The sequence below is a fragment of the Dendroctonus ponderosae genome, unplaced genomic scaffold, assembly GCF_020466585.1.
Source record: "Dendroctonus ponderosae isolate FM_Combo_2020 unplaced genomic scaffold, Dpon_F_20191213v2 Dpon_F_20191213_27, whole genome shotgun sequence".
Lineage (NCBI taxonomy): Eukaryota > Metazoa > Arthropoda > Insecta > Coleoptera > Curculionidae > Dendroctonus > Dendroctonus ponderosae.
Genome location: NW_026018478.1, coordinates 83,121 through 102,082, shown reverse-complemented (window position 1 = coordinate 102,082; position 18,962 = coordinate 83,121). Strand labels below are relative to the sequence as shown.

The window sequence follows — 18,962 nt, the reverse complement described above, 5'->3', positions numbered from 1 at the left end:
TTTATTTTTCTGTCAATTATTTCAATTATCAKGGAAAATATCCAAATATCGATAYTGTTGGTAGTGTGTGTGCGTGGTTGAAGATGGGCGTGGTTGCAATCAAAGAARCCTTTTGTTAGCGTCAGTATCTTTGAAAATTTTATTTGTGGCATATTTCAGAATAGTTTCAATTCCTCTTTGGGAAAAAAAATCTTTGAGTTTTTCTCGGTAAGTGTCGGACAAAATACAGCCTCAACCTCTTCTCAACATTTTTTCTCACATCAAAATCTTAATTCAGATAAAGAAATAAAAATGCACAGAAGCCTTTCTTTGAGAAACGAAGTTAACAAAGGTCAGATAAAAAAGTGGAAAAGGACGAAGATAAAGAGGAAAAGCTGTGTTGCATGTGAAACATAACAGTTCGAAAAATCAAGTGAGATGTCGGAGCAAGATTTTTATATGCAAATGAGAAATGCTCTTGAATTAAATTTTAAAACGATGTAAATGGGATGTAAGTGGAATGTAGCGGATAAATGACATGGAATAATTACTATTTTTAAATTGAGTATTATAACGGAATGTTCGTTCGAACTCGAAAAAATGTTAGATTTTCTAGACCAGGATCTCTCGATGTCTGGGTTTAGTTGCAATGAAAACTAATATTCTGCATCCTTTTATTTTATTTTTCATTCATTCACATCCCAGAATGTATAACTAATTTTTATTAGTCTCATCGTTCCAGCTATTGCTGAAGTTTGAAAAATATTTTAACTTTATATCTCGACTGATTACTTCTGAAGTTGTGTAATTTTCAAATCAAGTGAAATTTGAATGATCAAACCATCAATATATGTAAATCTATTAATCTTTAATTCTGATAACTGATTAAAAATCATCTTCAAAAGAATCTGAACCATCTTCCTACAGGTCCTTTAAGGTTGTCTGAAAAAACCGATGAGTTTTTAGTAGCCAGTAGCAAGCCAGAATGTTTCTTCAATATTATATTAGACGTTTAGGTTTCTTCTCACACTTTTCACCCGGCTGGACTTCCACCGGTGTCCCGCCCTCCGTTGAAGGTGTCATATAAACCGATCGCAGACAAAAATAATGAAGATAACTGCGCCCAAGAAGAAATAAAATGCAATGATGTCGGACCACCCGCATCTTGCCTGAATTTTATTTTTTCCACTCTTCTCGGGCTCTCTGTTTATGCATTCGAAACGAATTATAATCTGTCTCGGATAGCGTCTCCTCGTGACACACGCCTCTAAAAATGACATGTATCGTATTCAAACCAGGTTGGAGTTGGTCGCTTTTTGCGTGAGCAAGGCCACAACCATAAACAGTCCATTTGCATTGAATGATCGCTCGAACTGCAATGATTTCAATGAATCCAACTTCTAACATACACGTATGCATACTGTTGTGGCTCAGTTTTTGCGAGTCTTCAACGAAGCGCTTGCATTTTGAAGAGTCATTGTTAGAAATACCATTAGAAGCACCCATGTCAAATCAACGTTTATGGGAAGATAATTTCATTTTTATCAATAGTTTTTGTCGATATTGAAGAAATCAACCCCATAAAGAAATAGAGCAGCAATGATCAAAATGAACTTACTGCCGGAGATATGGAAAATTAGAGATTTGCTTGTATGTTTACAAGAAGCCTTGGATTATTTAGAATAATAATAATATTGGGATCTTTGGAAGTGATTTTAATTATTTAATGCTTTACTTTATGTTTCCTGAGTTGCGTTTTCTGCTTCACTTTTTAGCTGACCATTTTCACTCTCTTTTGGCAATTGGTCCTTTTTTGATTTGATTTCTCTCTTCGTCTTAATATTCTTTTGAATTCGTTCTTTCTTCAGAAAAAAGTTATAGCCATTTCTACCCTCCTCGTTCGTTTATTAAAGCTACAATGGTTTTTTTTGTTGTTTTGCTCTATTTTTTTTCGGATTGTAATGTTTTAACGTTTTTCGTTTTTTCTTGATTCAGAAAGTTTGAATGAACCCAAAACTTTCGAGAAAAAATATTCATTTATATTCAATATAGTTCTTTGCTACCGTTTCGCTCTTTGTCTTTTTGCCATTGATTGATCACTGCATTGCTTTTTTAACAAACACTTTTTCAGGACTCAGAAAGTTCCACACTTTTCAGTTGATCATTTTTACTTTTACGTTTTTTGGTTGATAATTTTYTTGATTTGATTCCTTCTTTYGTCTGATGATTCTTTTGGATYYGCTTTGCTCAGAAATAGTATTTCTATTTCTACATTCTCCGTTCCATTATTAAAACTACAATTTTTTATTTTGGATTTAGATACATTACAGCATTCCAATACTTTTAGGAAAACATTATCATTTATGTTTAATATTCTTTGTCACAGTKCTGCTCGTTGTTTTTTTTGTCTTTGGTTTATCATTGTATTGTTTGCTGCAGTTTTAATTTGTTAAGTTCAAGCTGTGCTGTTCATTTAATTATTAATCTCTTCTGTATTTAAGGTTTGCTTTTTTAACGAACTTTTTCTCAAAACTTACAAAATTATTACAATTTGCAGGTTATCATTTTCATAAGAATTCTCCTTATGTCTGATTATTCTTTTGGATTCGTTCTTTGTTCAGACATAGTATTTCCATTTCGATTTCCATTAAAGCTACAATTTGTTGTTTTTTAGTAGTTTTGATTTATTTCCTGATATTATTGTGATTTTTGGACGAGATTTTGTATGYTTTTTTAATTTAGAAAGATTGAATCAACCCAATGCTTTTTGCAAAACATTATCATTTAGTTTCCATATGCTTTGTCACAGTTTTGTTTTTTATTTTCTTGTCTGATTAATCACCATTAGGGCTTGCTTTTTAAMGAACACTTTCTAAGGATTCAAAAAGTATTTRCACTTTTTAGCTGATCATTTCTACTTTCTCATTTTGCGGTTGATCATTTTCTTGATTTGATTCCTCCTTTTGTCTGATGATTCTTTTGGATTCGTTCTTTGTTCAGGGAGTACTTCCATTTCGACCTTCCCAGTTCTGTTAAATTTAAATTCATTAAAACTACGATTTTCTGTTTTTTTTAAGTAGTTGTGCTTTATTATTTCCTTACATGTATGTGTTTTTTCGATTTAGAAATATTGATTCATCCCAATACTTTTAGGAAAACATTACGATTTATTTTTCATACATTTTGTCACCGTTTAGTTCATTTTTTGTCATTGTTTGATCACTGTGTCGTTCGTTGCAGGTTCAAGCTGTGTTTTTTCATTTAATCATGATTCATTAATTTCTTGTGTGCTTTTTAACACCAGCTGATCCAACGAACAAGTTCCCACATTTTTTGCTGCTTTCTCTGTTTTTAAGCGTTTTCAGTGTTAATAATTCTACGGTCTGTTCGAGTTTGCCTACAAGGAAACTGAAGCCACGAAATAATGAAATGGAATGCAGAATATACAGAAAATCAGCAGGTCTTGGTGAATTTACAATGGGAAAAGAATATAGTTTTTACAAAAAAATGCTTTTCTCTGAAAATAAGGATTTTTCCGAGTCAAGAAACTAATCTAGCACTAAGGATACTCTTCCGGTGTCTTGTTCAATGTAAGATTGAACAAAAGTTAATCAAACCTAGATAACAATGACTTCAGGTATGCTAATAATAAAGTTGCTACTTGTGAATTTGCAGGCAAAGTGTGACTTTTAATAACTGAATCAGCGTGATTATTAAATTGTTACATTTTCCCATTTGAATGGTTCGCTGGCAGTTGGAACGACACGGTGCGCCAATAAATCTAGCTCGCATAGCAGTACTTTGAAAGATAACAATGCAAAACGCTAACGCAAGCAACGCTGAATAAATACAAATATCGCAAAAAAGCGAAACTGTCGTTAAACAACTGTCGATTAGTTGTCTCAACCTCAGAATGAGTCAGGTCAACATCACTTGCAGGCGCCCGAGACCAGTTTTGCAAGTCTGCACTCTTTTGCACGGCTTTTATTCTTGGTAGTACTTTTAAAATGCCGTTTTTTTCGTCCACTTTTGCTTTATGGAATTTCATTCAATCGAAGTCACAGCCACCAATAATATTCGCGATATGTGGAAGTCACCGTTTTGTGAATCACTGCCATCAGTTTCGGGTTTTACCGTATCATCACTATTTGTTGTTGATTTTTTTATTCACTTTCCCAGTATCCATTGCTTCATCCTGTGGGCGGTTAAATTCAGCTTTTTCACCATTATTTGGCTGTTCATTTTCACTTCCGACGTTGTACAATGGATACGAAGACAATGAAGAATCCAGCAGTGCGAAGATTATTTGTGGCATCACCAATTGCTCAATTTATAGAAGAACATGGCCTTAACACTTCAATTACTATGTCCATTTGTCCATTATCCATCGACGTAAGTCCGAGATTCTCACGTACCGATTCACAGTGAGTGGAAACCACAAAGAATTAACCACCATTATCGGTCTAAATGCGGCTTTATTAAGCAAAAATGCCATTCTGGCTGGGTTGGCTGGGCAGAATCACCGGCAAACAATAGGCAATCAATTCTGCCAACTTTAATGCAGGATAATTGGTCGGGATTTACAAGAAGGGTGCACTGCTAGACAGGCGACGTCCGATTGTGATTTTAAGTGTTTGCTCTTCGTCTCCCTTGTGTCGAAGAGATCGTTAGTCATAAGTGTTTCTTGGATTTTTATGTTTATTTATCGCTTATATTTAGTGGGTTTTTGCTGCCGGCTTACCCAGTTTATCCTGGCTTTTATGTTAGTTTTGATGCAGACTGCCAATGTGTGAAACTGGTGAATTTTTCCGGTTTTTAGGCCGGAGTGACAAATAATTTATTGCTGCTTACGGAGCGTCAGGAAAAAAATCTTCTTAAAACCCCAAAAGCTCACCACTTTCAAGCAATAGCCGCGAAGGGCAAACTTCTTTAATAATTTACATGCGAGTTCATTTGCACTTTGAAGAAAAAAGGGTCTTCAAGTTGTTGGTGCAGTTTCGTTGACTTCAACAACTCGAGTATCTAAATTGATGTGGGCAATGGATAAAGTTTTGAGAAAACCATAATTTTCTTGCACACCGTGTAGTGTATTTTGGCATCATCAATTTGTGAAACTGTTCTTTCGATCATTAGCGTAAGGACCTATTTATATTATGAGAAAACGAAGCCATAAAGTTAAATTAAATTATATTTACTAAACGAAATAAAGCTGGTTGGCCAAATGATCGCGATCTAAATTTAAATTTAAGTCGCACTTTTTAGCACAATCTTGATGGTTTTGCTGGCAGGCACCATTTGCAAGATTCACTTGGCATTTGTGCTTTTTTTCTACTTGTGAGTAATTGTATATTAATAATGTTAAGCCAAATATTGTATTTGACTTTTTCAGAAAAAAATAGAAACAAAAAAAATTGTTTTCACTTGCAGACCAGCAGCAAATAATTGAGCAAACAATTTATTCAATAATTTCTTTCACATCAGTGGCACTTAATTCAATTCTATACAGAATAACGGAACCACCGCCGGTATTTGCGAAGGTTCATCTCATAGTTCATAGTCCAGTTTTGGTTGTTTTTTGCGTTTCTTCCACTTGCCTAATTAGCTTATTTGAATAACAATTACTGTCCACAACTGCGTTTATGTCCAATCATGATAGACCAACTAGTTGGACGTCTATTGAACTTGACCCACTAGCCGCTTTTCCCCAGGTTATTATTTTCCGATCCAATAATAAGCGTTTTGTAAATGGGGCTCAAAATATACGGTATCGGTTAATACTGTGGGACAACAACATCAACACAGCAATAATATGAGGATTCTGATCAAGTGATGTCATACCAAGCGTTCCGCGATTATCATTATCAATTCAAATTAAGAAATTACTTCATTCGTTCGCGGACTATTGTTAAGTTGTTTCCGTAGTTTTGTAAGATTCGAAGGAAACATTTTTATTTGATGAACAACGTTGTTCGGTCGTTGTAATTGGTTGGATGATTAATTGTACTCGCACCAGCCTTGACACCAATGGTTTTAGGCCTCATGTATTTATCTAGTGACTTTTTTTGTATTATGATTAGAATATGAGACGGATTATTGTTAAATCAAGCAGGATAAAGCTTGTATTAAATCGTTTTCTGAACTGGAACCCCAATGCCTGAAGCGCTGATTTTTCGACAGTAACTAATTGAACTTGGTTTTTTCCATCAAAGTGATCTCATCTCAGAGTGGAAGATTATGGAGTGTTCTTGAGACTTACTACATAAAGTAAACGGGTTGCTTTCACGGATGGAATATCTGCGGTTTTTGCTTTGGCTTGTTTTTAAGAAAACATATATTTTGCTATTTTTTGTTAGTAGAAATCTATCAAGTAAAATGAGCTAATTTACATTACAAGAATCACCACTCCGACTCTCTTTAACTAGTTCAATACTTCGCAGAAGAATCGAGAATAGCGGAAACTGTTCAGGTTATTTTCACATTCCAGATCCATGTTTCTTCATATCTAGACGGTAAATCTCAATAAACTTTCAAAGAAGTTCGGCCGATCGTGTTGCAAGTTTGCTAATAATAAAGAAAATCGGTAATGCAACTTTCCCAAGTGTGAAAACACAGAATCCAGATGAGGAGCAGTTAGAAATTACAAACCATTTAGTTCGTTCTGTTGAAATCCTCCAAATATTTCCAATTCTGCAACATTTCCATTCACCTCAAGGAAGCATCAATTTTATAAGGAAAACACGCGAGACGCTTTAGATCAGAAATAATCGCCACTTTCGGCGCATTTTAAGTGTTTCTGAGCGGTTACTATTTTTAACCAACGATATTTTCCTTAATATAAGCTCAACGCTTTATACATGCAGATTAGAGAGTTTTATAGGTCGGAAACATTCCTCTGAGCTGAAAAAACTCGCATGTGAAAATTTGAGCGAAGATTTCATACGGGGTAGAAGTCGATTTTTCGAAAAAATCTAAATTTTCTCAAAATGCCTCCAATTCTACATCAATTTCATCTCAGGGAAGCGAAGAATGCAAAAAGCTCATTGAAAAATGCGTTTGAAGCTTTCGATCAGAAATAATCGATATTTTTGGTTAATTTTAAGTGTTGCGCGGTTGCGACCTCTGACCAACGATGTTTTTCTTAATAGAAACCAAAATCTTTATATTCTATGCACATTGGGAAGTTTTTTAGGTCGGCATCAATTCATTGGGTTCAAAAAACATGCATGTGGAAATGTTATTAATGGGCGAAAAGTTCATAAGGCCTCAGTGTTAATTTTTCGAAAAAAAAATCAATTCTCTCCAAATGCCTCAAAGGCTACATCAATTTCATCTCAATGAAGCGAAAAATGCAAACAGCTTATTGGAAAACTTGCTGGAAGCTTCAAATCAGAAATAGTCAACCTTCTTCGACTCATTTTAAGCGGGTTTTGGGTCTTTAACCGTCGATATATTTCCTTTCCTAAACAAACTGTTAATAAACCCTGGAGAGTGATATGTAACCGTCCAAAAGCTCAGCATGTCCAATGTTTGGAAAAAATGTAATTATAGTAATTTGTTTAACATTGAACTGCAATTATAATGATTACGTGTGTTATGCGGTCTAGCAGGTTGTTATTATTTGTTTTACTCTATGGTATTACGACATGTACATAATAGATTCCATCAGGTATTTGCAAGTTAAGGACATCAAAGAGCGCTGTGGCAAAGTTTTTCTGTTTTAATTATACCTTTGTTGTCACATGGCAGACATCAAATTTTGTGACTTTTAATGTTTCTTACATAATTGTTTTCGCCTATTTTAAACGATTTTCGTATCTTTTTACCTCACTGTCCTGATAAGAAAATTACAAACATTTTTCTAAATGTTTTAGAGCTCATTATTGTTTGTTTGTGTTCAAATTGTTTTCTCATAACAAAGCTATTTGAGTATAAAATACTCAATTCTTATCATAACAATCACAAATAATTGCCTACGTGTATTTTAAGCAGATTTATAATTACACTGCCTACGGGCTAAAAATAGGCTTTTGATTCAGGAAAAACTACATTTATTTTTCTTTGCTTTCTTTACAATGCGAATGGTAACACGCTCTTTTTTGACTGTTTAAATCAAATTTAACTGGACTGGTGAAAAACTACTGTGAATGGACGCCTTCATCTGTTTATTGTTATTTATTTGCTGTTAATTCTTAAGCATCTTTTTCAGTGTACATTTTATTTGTCTGCACAAAACTGAGATTGTTTTCTTTAGAATCTATTTTTTCGGTACAATATCTGTTGCGGTTTAATGCCTTTAGCTGAGAGAACTACCTAAATAACAAATTATAAATAATACATTTTCATGATTTTAAAGCAAGATCCCAAACTGAATTACGTGTATAAATGTGTTTCTTTGACGTTTTTGAGTCACGTTTCTACCAATCGTTTTACATTGAATTTTTTCAAAACTATTAATAAGAAACATTCCGATTTTAGCAAAATTTACGTTTCAATGAGTCCATTTGACGTTTTAATTGAATTTTGGACAAGAGTTTGACATATTTGAATTAGTTGTAAACCGATTGGCAATGAGTCAATAAAATCGGAGCTTAAAGTTTACTCCATCTACCAAAATTTGTATTTTTTTGAAATGTTGCAAAAAAATTGATTTGAGTGTATGACAGCTTTGAGCTACCCGTTAGTCAATTTTCTATCTGTCAAAGGGCAGCGGGGTTTAAAATTATGCAATTTTCAGCTAAATTCGAGTTTTGTCATTATTCTATAGCAATATCAGTCGCTTTTAATATGAATTTGACATCTTTGAGTTAGTGATGAACCTTTTTGAAAGCTATTTTCGAGTTTTAAAAGGTATTTTTGAGATTTTATAAATACTTTTAATTTGAGTTCCATTTCGAGCAAATATTTGGAACGTTTGAATTAGTAATCAACTGATTGGCGAACTGCTTATTTTAGTTTAACATTTCCAAGTCAATTGTTTGACAGATTTGAACGGCCCTTTAGTGCATTTGCACTCTGTCAAAAAATAACAATGTATTTTACGGCAATAACAGTAGCGTTGGACAATTTTTCGAAACCTTTGAACTTTTGCTGTTCTTTTGGAGAAAATCAATGATTTACAAAAATGTCCGTTTTAATGTTGTCACACAATTGTCTCAAATTTGAGTTTCAAATCTATTTGACGTTTTAATTGAGCTTCGCTCGAGGAGTTTGACATTTTGAATTAGTGATGGAGCGATACGAAATCTGTCAATTACGTTGGAGCTTAAAGTTTTCGGTATCCACCAAATTTTGCTTTTTTTGAACGTAGGAAAGTTAATTTTTAAGTAAATGTTTGACAACTTTGAATTATCGGTTAGTACGTTTTCACTCTGGCAATGAAAATATGGGATTAAAAGTCACACAGTGCAACAAACCTTTTACGGATATTTTATTCGATTTTGGTAGTGGTTTGACATCTTTTAGATGTGAAATGTAATTTCATTGAGCGCGTTTACGCTTTGCGGTGGAATCAGGAGATTTTGGCAGTTTGAAGGCTTTGAGCCAGTTTACAGTATATGAAGAATGTTGCTTAATATGCACAAAAGCCCACTAAGTTTTTTAGTTTTTGAAATGTACATATTTTATTTTGTGGAAATAGTTTGCAAGTGCTGAAATTTTAAGCAAAACTTGTTGGTTATCTAAGAAAATTAATGCAAATGCTTAATATTTTATATAATCTCTTCAGCTTCTGCTTTATCGGCGGGTTGGAATGTGGCGGTTTTTTTCAAAAATAGACAACCCTTAACCTTCCTTCCCTAATGTAACTTCGTTAACCTAATGTAAGGAAATGAATGTAATGGAAAGTTATATAAATTGTCGCATTGACGATACCAGTGAGATAACAAGATTATTACGCCTAGATTAAAGTATGACGTTGACTAAACCAGTGCATTAACACGAGTTTTATCGTCACATGATTATTAGCTACGGTTATCATACTTGGTGTATAGTTTGTTATCTACGTCCAGAAAAGTGTAAAATTCGGAAGAAAAAGAAATGTTACTAGATTAATTTTAAAAAATCAAGGAATTCAGTTGGATAAGAGGTTCTTATGGCAAAGCACTGTTTAAGACTACAGCAAAAACTGGAAAGCGATAATTGATTTCTTAACAAGTTCAAGTTCAAGTACGAAGGTCAAGCTCAATTACTGCTGTTGCAAAATTTCATCCAAGCCAACTTGTTGCTGTTATTAGCTAACAAATATTTGATCCAAATCTAGTCTTCACATTCTAGTACTTTGTTCGAAACGGGACGATTTTGATGACAAAACCTTCGATTTTCTACTTTTGCTCGCAAATAGTTGGATAAGTTATGAGAACATTTGGTGCAGCTCTGAATGGTACTTGTTTCGTAATAATAACATTGTCATGTTCACTCAACCAGGGTGTCAGCTTCGAAAATTTGAAGATGCCATTCGGTAGCTGAAAAGTGGCAGCTGGCCACTTGAAATATAAAAGTTAAAGTACCATTCGATGCGAAGGAAACCAAATGAAAAGAGCACATCAATTTCTGAGTGGGTGCTAGACATAGCAGACCACCACATATTTTTAATGCAGAATGACTGTACGTTTCTACACTTGTTCGTTGCAGTACCGTGCAGGACATTCACCAATCGGTACTGTTGACGGTCAGTTGTTCTAAGAAAACCGTCTAAAGTCTCTTTGATTTTTACCTTTCCCGGTCGTCATCTGTTTTGTCGGCAGTTGACGTGCGGACATGAACCCTGAGCAGTTATTGTTAGAGATTGATAGTTTCTTCACGGTTGGTTTCATAAACAGGCTTTGTTGTGATTTAAGGTCTGCTCTGGCTAAAAATATGTTCGCTTTTACTAGAACAATGAGCCACGAGACGGAGATGCGATGCGTGGAGCCAACTATACGCCGGTTCAGTATTGTGCATCGATGGACGATTAATAATCATGATGAATGTGCTCTATCTATCAATTTTTCATTTTTATACTCCTAGAATCAGTCGTTTTTGAGTAATTTCTTCTTCGTTCCATTAGGTGATCTTTAAGAGCCACCAGAAATTTTTCCCATCGAATTTGTTCGATGGGAATCGGCCTCTGATTTTTAAACTTGCAGCTTTTAGTTAGTCAAACTGGTCAAGTTTTCCAGTGCCTCAGCTATAATTTTGCATATTTTTCCCGATAAAACATTGTTTTTTCAATGTTGTTTTATTTATCACAGGCTGTAGTTATTCCAATAATGTTTTATAAACAATACTTCACAAAGAGACTCAATTAATAGCAGCACGAAACCTGCAAAGTGAAAATATCGTCTGGTTTGTCTGAGATTTTCTCTATTTACGTCAAAAAAAATCGAGGAAACTATGTTGAAATACGAGCATAAAAGTTGCGCGGGCAGCAATAGTCTGGAGTAATTCCAGGCAATTTTCGAGAAAATCTGCAGCTGTCCATCTAAGCAAGTGAAGTTCTTTAAAAAAAATTATTGTCTTGAAACCCATTGATTTTAAAATGAGTAACCGATAAAACACGTATAAAATCTGCTCGAGCAAGGCGCCAACACACAGGCCATTATAATTTTCTTCAAATGCAGATGAAATCATTCGAATGAGTAATTGTGGGCGACTTCAGAAATTCGATGATTTATTTCCTCAAAATTTGCCAGCCGCAGCCGATAAAGTCTGGTGATCGTGCGGGCCACGAAAAGAACTTTTTCTATTACCCATCGGTGTTTCAGGAAATGTGTTATTTTTAAAAACGACCACAACATCTACAATGAAAACTTTTGAGTAGTTTGAGTGTGGTGGTAATGTGTGGGTTAATGTCGATTTTTTGTGGGTTGAAACTAAATTAAACTGGAACGCCTGAGGTTTCGTGAATGTTTACCCAGAATATCTGAGGATGAATTTCCAGCCCCAGAATTTCAAATACATTCTCATATATGTTACTTTTATAAACACAAACCTTTTTCAGCAATCATTTGCATTAGTGGCTTCAATTAAACCATTGGATTTTTGCTTACAACTTCGATCTAATTAAAACTGCTGCCAATCGTTTAAAGATGCTGCATTCTTCGGTGGAAGCTTACCCTGTTTGCATTTCCAAGAAGTCGCCCTGCCTTAAACGGGAATTTGGAGTCAACAAAACAAAAGTACCTGTTATTTGGATTGGTCAACCGAATAGTGTTAGAGCAGGTGTTAAATTCGAATTAAAATAGGTTTTAGGCCTACCTGAAAGCGGCAAATCAGTGGCTCTTCCAATTTATAGAGCCAGGCTCTGTTTAAATGGGCAAGGAAACATATTTTACTAATTTGAGATTTGTCAGAACGCCCAGTTAATCACAAAGCAGATACATTTTTCTTGCCCTAAACTGTTTCAGATTTGCCAGGAATGTTTTCAAATTTTCCTGAGCACGATTTGTGGTTTGCATCTTTCTTCTCTGCAGGTTTTTGCAGTTATCTTGTGTATTGTCTATTATTTTTTTGACTTCGGGGTCTAAAATTCCCTTTTCACTTCCAGTCATTTCAAACTTATCTCAGCTCACCCTGTATATTTAGTAAGTAACAACAAGAGTGCACACAATTCAAGTAATTGTTGCAACACTTGAAAGTAATGTTCAGAATACTTCCTGCTGCCCATAAAAAAGTAATAACCTAAACGTTAGTACTACAGTTACAATCCTATTAACCATAGTTACACACCTCTCGGTATGTCGACTTTTTTCCCATACTTTGATCGATCTAAGGCAAATTGCTTTTCTCCCATTTCCAATTATTAACAATTCGTTCTGCGAATGCCGCAAATCAACTTTATCACTGGTCATTATTTAAACAATTATTGGGGGAACAATGGAACATCGAAGCGTACTTACGCTGTTCATGCCATATTGTTATCTTTTTACCAGTTGGAGTAATTTTCGTTTGAACTAGACATGTTCACTTGGAATTGGAATGGCATAATTTCTAATCTGGTTCAAGTATTTTTTATATGTGAGATGATTTAATTAAATATATGAACTATATGATGATATTTGTATTTGCAAACAATGGTTTCATGGAGTTACGCATTTGCGACTATTGCACGCAAGAGTAACGTGAAAACAATTGAGTTTTCAAACTAGTGAGATTTTTTAGCATAAAACACACAAGTTTCAATGGCTTGATATGTGTAAAAATAACACATTTTAATGGTCTTCAAACTATTTAGAGACGCGGAACATGCAATTGCAAATTTGGTTGACCTACTAAGAAAAGCTATTTAAATTTCTGCAAAAACATATAATAACTTTGAAGAAATTTCAATTAAGGATTTGTATATTATCTAAATCAAGAATCATTAGGTAATGAAACAAGGTTTAAATTTGAAGATGGAATTTGGTGATTAACATATTTAAATCGCTTTAAAAACAGTATACTTACACGATTTTTAGTGTAACCAATTTTAAATGTTTCAAAAGTGGCTTTTTGGTCTTCTCAATTGTTGCTGTATTAAAACTTCGTCGCGCAATAGTTTATTTTATTCTATCTAGTTGAGCTTTAGTGTCATTTTCCAAATGTAGCTTTAGCTATAATAGAACTGAAATATCAATCAATCAAGTTGATGTTGAAATAAGAAACGCTCCTTCTTTCCACATTTTCCTTCTCAATTTCCAAAAGTATTGATGAACAGTTTAAGTCACTCGATTTTCTCTAGTTCGCTTAAACTCCTTAAAACCGTCGCTCTCAGTCTTTCGTCTTTTTCCAATTCGATTCAAATGACTTTAGAGTCACGCAAAGTCGGTGTGAAAATGAATATTTGTATGTACTTTGACCATACGAGCAAAAATGTAAGTTTATTATATGATGACTGCACATATTTCATGTAATATATGTAGGAAAATTGCCCTTTTTGAGCATTTGTCTTGTTATAATACCCTGAATCCATAAACACAATTTATCAGTTACATTGTGCAAATCTTGGCCATCAACTTCACCCACACAATTCCTAATGTAATTTTCAATTAAATACCTCAATCAATTCACTAATAAACTTTCACGTCCAGTTTCGGATTAGACACGGTTTGCAAGCACTGTATTAAAATATACTTCAAGGGATTACCATTTATTACACTTCACACTTTAATAAACTCTTGCCAGCTCAGAACTGGAACCATAACTTTGAGTTTCCGACTCGTTTTCTGCATGTAATTACTCTCGACAGGTCTGAAGTTAAATGCGTTTTTTAACACGTATGGAGAATTAGTGGTGTTCAGTTGGTTCACATTGAGATGCAAGTAACTGTTCCAAGCTGAACCACAAGGTTCAAGAATTTTGCACTTGAACCTTGATGTCTTTGATTAAACAGGCTTAAATGTAAGCGAAAAAGGCGTTTAGATGCGTAGTTTTGGCCACCAGGAGTTCCTGATCTGAGGCCTCAATTTCGAGTTTTTTGGGACACTTGAAAGCGTCATTGACTCAATTTCTCCAGCAAGTATAAATGAAGAACTGGCTCTTATAAGGTTTACTTTTGCTTTTGAATCTTCGGGTATGTTTGATGCGTTTAAATGCTGGGGCGAAGACGGGTTTTCCAGTTAGTTTCAATGTTGCCTCAACATGTTCTGCTGGTTCTTCATTATGTTGATTAAAATGAGCTGCCATTAATGGGTAGTAAAGACAAACACGCTAATCGCAAACAACATTCTTCCCCCTAAAGCTTCCTCGCTAGTTGCTTGAAATATGATTGTTCTTGTAGCCTGAATAAAAGATGTAAGTTTATAGGAAACACTGAAGCAAAAAAGTTGAAGAAAAATTAAACAATAAATGGCAAATTGCTGTGCAATTCACTAAGAAAAAAGGAACGTCTGCATTATTATTTTTTACGGCGATTATGCCCTGTATATTTATAATAAATTGGCTTTGAAACAGAAGTAGAACTCATCATTATTTTCAAAAGCAGTTATAAGGCAGGTAGAGGGATTGATGGTCTCACATCGAAACATGCAATAATTCTTCTGCTAATTTTGAAGCAATTTGCCAAAGAAGAACACCTGTAGTCATCAAGAATTGCTTTAGCTTATTCTCCTAATTGGGATTGAAATAAATTAGTGCCTAATTATGAAGAGAAACAACAAATACAATTCTGTTGATTCTTTATATTTAAGAAACATTTATACAAAAAAAATCCGCCTTCAAATTTTTTCGTTCATAAAAAACATCTACCGTGATGATTAGGAGGCACATTAACAACGTTTAAAACGAATGGCCACATTTAAACGCATCGATATGCCCTGAAGAGCCGAAGATTGTCATTATTAATAAGGTCATGCATTCTGAACATAAAAAATATATAAAACTTGATAGGAAAAATAAAATACATTACGTTCTACGCTTCATTCAACGGCCGCCGACGAGTGATTGAGCTAACCGATAGGAAGAATTTCTGTTTGAATGCTGCCATGCGGAAAGATTGAATTTTGTAATAAATTTATGTTATTCACCCACGTTCAGTTTATTGTGAAATCAGATTTGCTACCGATGCAGTTAGGTTTTGATGAAATAAAACAGATGGTCTGGTACAAGGAAGATTCGGTTTCTGACCGGAAGCGAATTTGATGCTTATTAGCATCTTGTGTTTTCTGTTCTGTTAACTTTCAACTATGTCTGGTTTTTGGAGATTGTTTGCTTTTCTCATGTGACTCAACATTCAGCCAAAAAGTTGAGACAAACCAATGTTTTGTTGGAATATATTTACCATGAATACTAACTTAACTGTTTCATTGTTTCGCTTTTATTCTTACCTACTTATTTAAATACTCCCCTTAGCATTCAAAAGGTGCTAGCTGATATTCCTTTTGCGAGCTCATCCTGGCTAATATATCATTCGCGCCGATGAATAACAATGTTGATCGATTATTCATATCCTGAGGAGCATTTTCAATCATTTCTACAGTTAACCAACACTTCATGTTGAATATCAGTGGGGTTCCGATGGATGCGTAAAATTCAACTTTGGTCATCATTTTGCCTTTGTATCGGGATTTACATAATTCCCATCTCAATTTTAATCGGACGAAGTGAAATCGGATTAAAAAACGTATCTTCGAATCGAAGAAAAAGGAACAAAACTGATAATCCTGATGACGATGTAACAATTATGGGGCCGCTTGTTACCTTTGTTAGACGTTTGCCTGAGGAATTTTAATAGTCCATGGTTTACAACGTGCTTACCACTGGTAGTTTCAGATGAGATAAGAATATACAACAATAATTACAAACAGTTACTCGAGTTGGAGTGAATTAATGTAAATGTTGAAGTTGGAAGTGAAAAATGAATCCTTACTTTATCTTATTAGGTTTTAGTCCTAATACCTATAAGAAGTTTTTATTACCTATAATAAGATCCTCAACAATTCATTTTCCATCTGTAACAGTCGGTTCTCTTAATTAAATCACTTTAAGTGCAGTATCAGTACATTATAATGTAATTCGAAAGTTTAATTGATATTTGGGCGGAACTGGCGTGATCCCATTTCACAATACGATTAATCAAACATCACTGCGGGCCTAAGCAAGATAACTAAATTGATTTTCTAAAATCAATCTGAACATTTTGACGGTTTTCGACTGATAGATTTGACTATAACTGATAAGTCATGGGGAGATTTGAATTATCTGAATGATGCATTTACATTTTTAATAGCTAATCTCTATCGAACATTTTTATCGTTCGTTTTTTGTTGTTGTCGATTAGGTTTTGGAAATGCTGGGACAAAGTTATTAGACCCAGAAAAACTTTTTTTACCGCCTGTTCTACATCTTTATTGAGTTTTCAATTCGGGAATTCTAAAACATTTTGAATGGAGGAGCGCAAGGTTTTATTCAAAAAGAACTCATCTCTATCCCAACATGTTTTGGATCAATCCACATATTGGAGGCTCCATTCTCCGAAGTTTCACTTTTTTGAGTATTGACTTGTTTTGTCTAAGCCTATTTTTATATCCAGGAATGCCGATAAATCAGTTCCTTTCAGCAAAGTTTCCGCTCTCGGCACCAGTTTACGAAGAGCAGATTAGCAAATTTTTCCTTTCTGTTTTGTGTATCATATTGGTTAAGATGAAACAATTTGAACGGTTTTAAGGTGAAACGATTTTAAGATTGGTTTTGCTCAACGTGTTTTACATTTTTGGTTCATTGCTTTCGAAATGCATTTTTTCCACTGAAGTTTCTGTAGACGTGAAGGCGAATAATTCAATTTTTATGATGGAGAATTATCGACACAAAATCTGGCACCAGCTTGGTCATAATCAACCTTCCGTCTATTTGAATTTGCTAAACCCTGTAGGCCCAAACAATGTTTACGCACCAAATTTCTAACAAAATACAATAAATAAAAAATTTTTTTTATAACATTTTCTTCCATTAATTAATTAATTAAACTTTAATCCAACCGTGCATTTTTATCAATTTTTTTTGGATTAATTAAATTTTTATACGTCCTATCCATGAATTCTATGAATTCTTGTCCACTTTTCTCGAGATTATACAAGAGCTTACCGTTACATCTGAAGTCCAGATAAGGTGAATCGTTTATCTTCATCTTACCACGCGCGCAATGAAAATTTAAGTATCCCATAACCGTGGCGCTAATAAACATTTTAAATATTTATAAAATACTAACGAATTTCTTTTTTTTTCAGGTAAGGAGGACACTCGACGAATTTCAAGCAGGTTCTTCCCACATATTTGAGACTAAATGTATGCCCAAATGTGCACAAGGAAGTTGGAAGTTAGTTCGTAAAGTAGACAATTTTTTTTAACAAGAATCACATTTTAATTTCTAGTTTATTTTAATTAAATATTTACCTAAACTTATCTTGTTCACTATTTGGCTTTGCTTCTTTATTTTATGTGTTTTTTATACTAACTGCTATAATTTATTATTCATTATTACATTGAGCGTATTTTCACTTGTATTTACTCGAACAAGCAAGAACGGTTGTTCGACTGCTATGAAATGAATAACGAGTTCAGTTTGGAAGTATTTAAACCGTTTAATTACTCCCGAACCCCTTAAAAGGACTTATGTTCTTTTTATTTATTTATTTGACTGGCTTTTTATTTTATTTATGAAACGTTGACGGAGTCGATTAGGTCGGCGCATAATGAAGCACTTTATTGGTTTATTTACTTTTTCTTGTTGATAACAGGCTTTTATGGGAGGTAAAATACTCTAATCGACTCGATTTATGCAATTAGAGGTTTTCCGAAGTGTCTTTTATGGTGAATTCTGGACGGTTTCTAGTTCTTGTGGGTAGATGACTTGAAATTGGTTAAATTATTCTCTATGCTGGTGTTTCAAGGAATTTAAATTCGCTTTGAACTGACCAATTTAGATAATAGAAAAGGCCAAGTTAGGTGCAGATTGGCTAGGGGAATAATTTACGATTATTTACTAACAGGTGTAATAACGCAATTTAAACAATATATAAAAAAGCAAATAGTAAATGTTACATAAATGCAGGAGATTTGATTATTGTTGGAGGAAGTGGCTTGATGTGTATTTTTTCGGGAAATAGGTTTAGTACTCTGTACTTTAAGTGTTTTAATAGTTTAAATCAATAAATATATTTACGATTAAACTCGTTTTTCAAGCAAATGAATGCAACGTTCATTTTCAAGTAAACGGTTTCCAAAGCAATAACGCACTAATTTAAAACAAATATGCAATAAAATATTTGGCTTTTTGTTGCTTCCTATTTTTCTGTAGTCACCGCACATATTTTGTTGTTTTTTACTGTCTGTGTCTTATTCTTCACGCCGCTCTTTCACTTTGTTCCCTACCCTCGGTATATGTTTTATTTGGTATTTGGCAGTTTAAACAACCATTTCTGTCTTGATTTGCCTGTCTGTTTTAATCAACAATTTATTTTTTATTTTTGGAGTTTTTTGCTCGATTGTATGTCTCGCAGATTTTTACACCGCTTTTAATAATGTTTTGGTGT

The 18,962-nt window shown here is 34.0% G+C and overlaps 1 long non-coding RNA gene across 1 annotated transcript; it reads left to right on the top strand.

The window, feature by feature from the left end:
• Positions 1-3,080: 3,080 nt before the first annotated feature.
• LOC125503722 lies at positions 3,081-18,599 on the top strand. Its single transcript, XR_007281028.1, has 2 exons — positions 3,081-4,371; positions 17,658-18,599. It is a non-coding gene; the product is annotated as an uncharacterized LOC125503722 (long non-coding RNA).
• Positions 18,600-18,962: the final 363 nt, after the last annotated feature.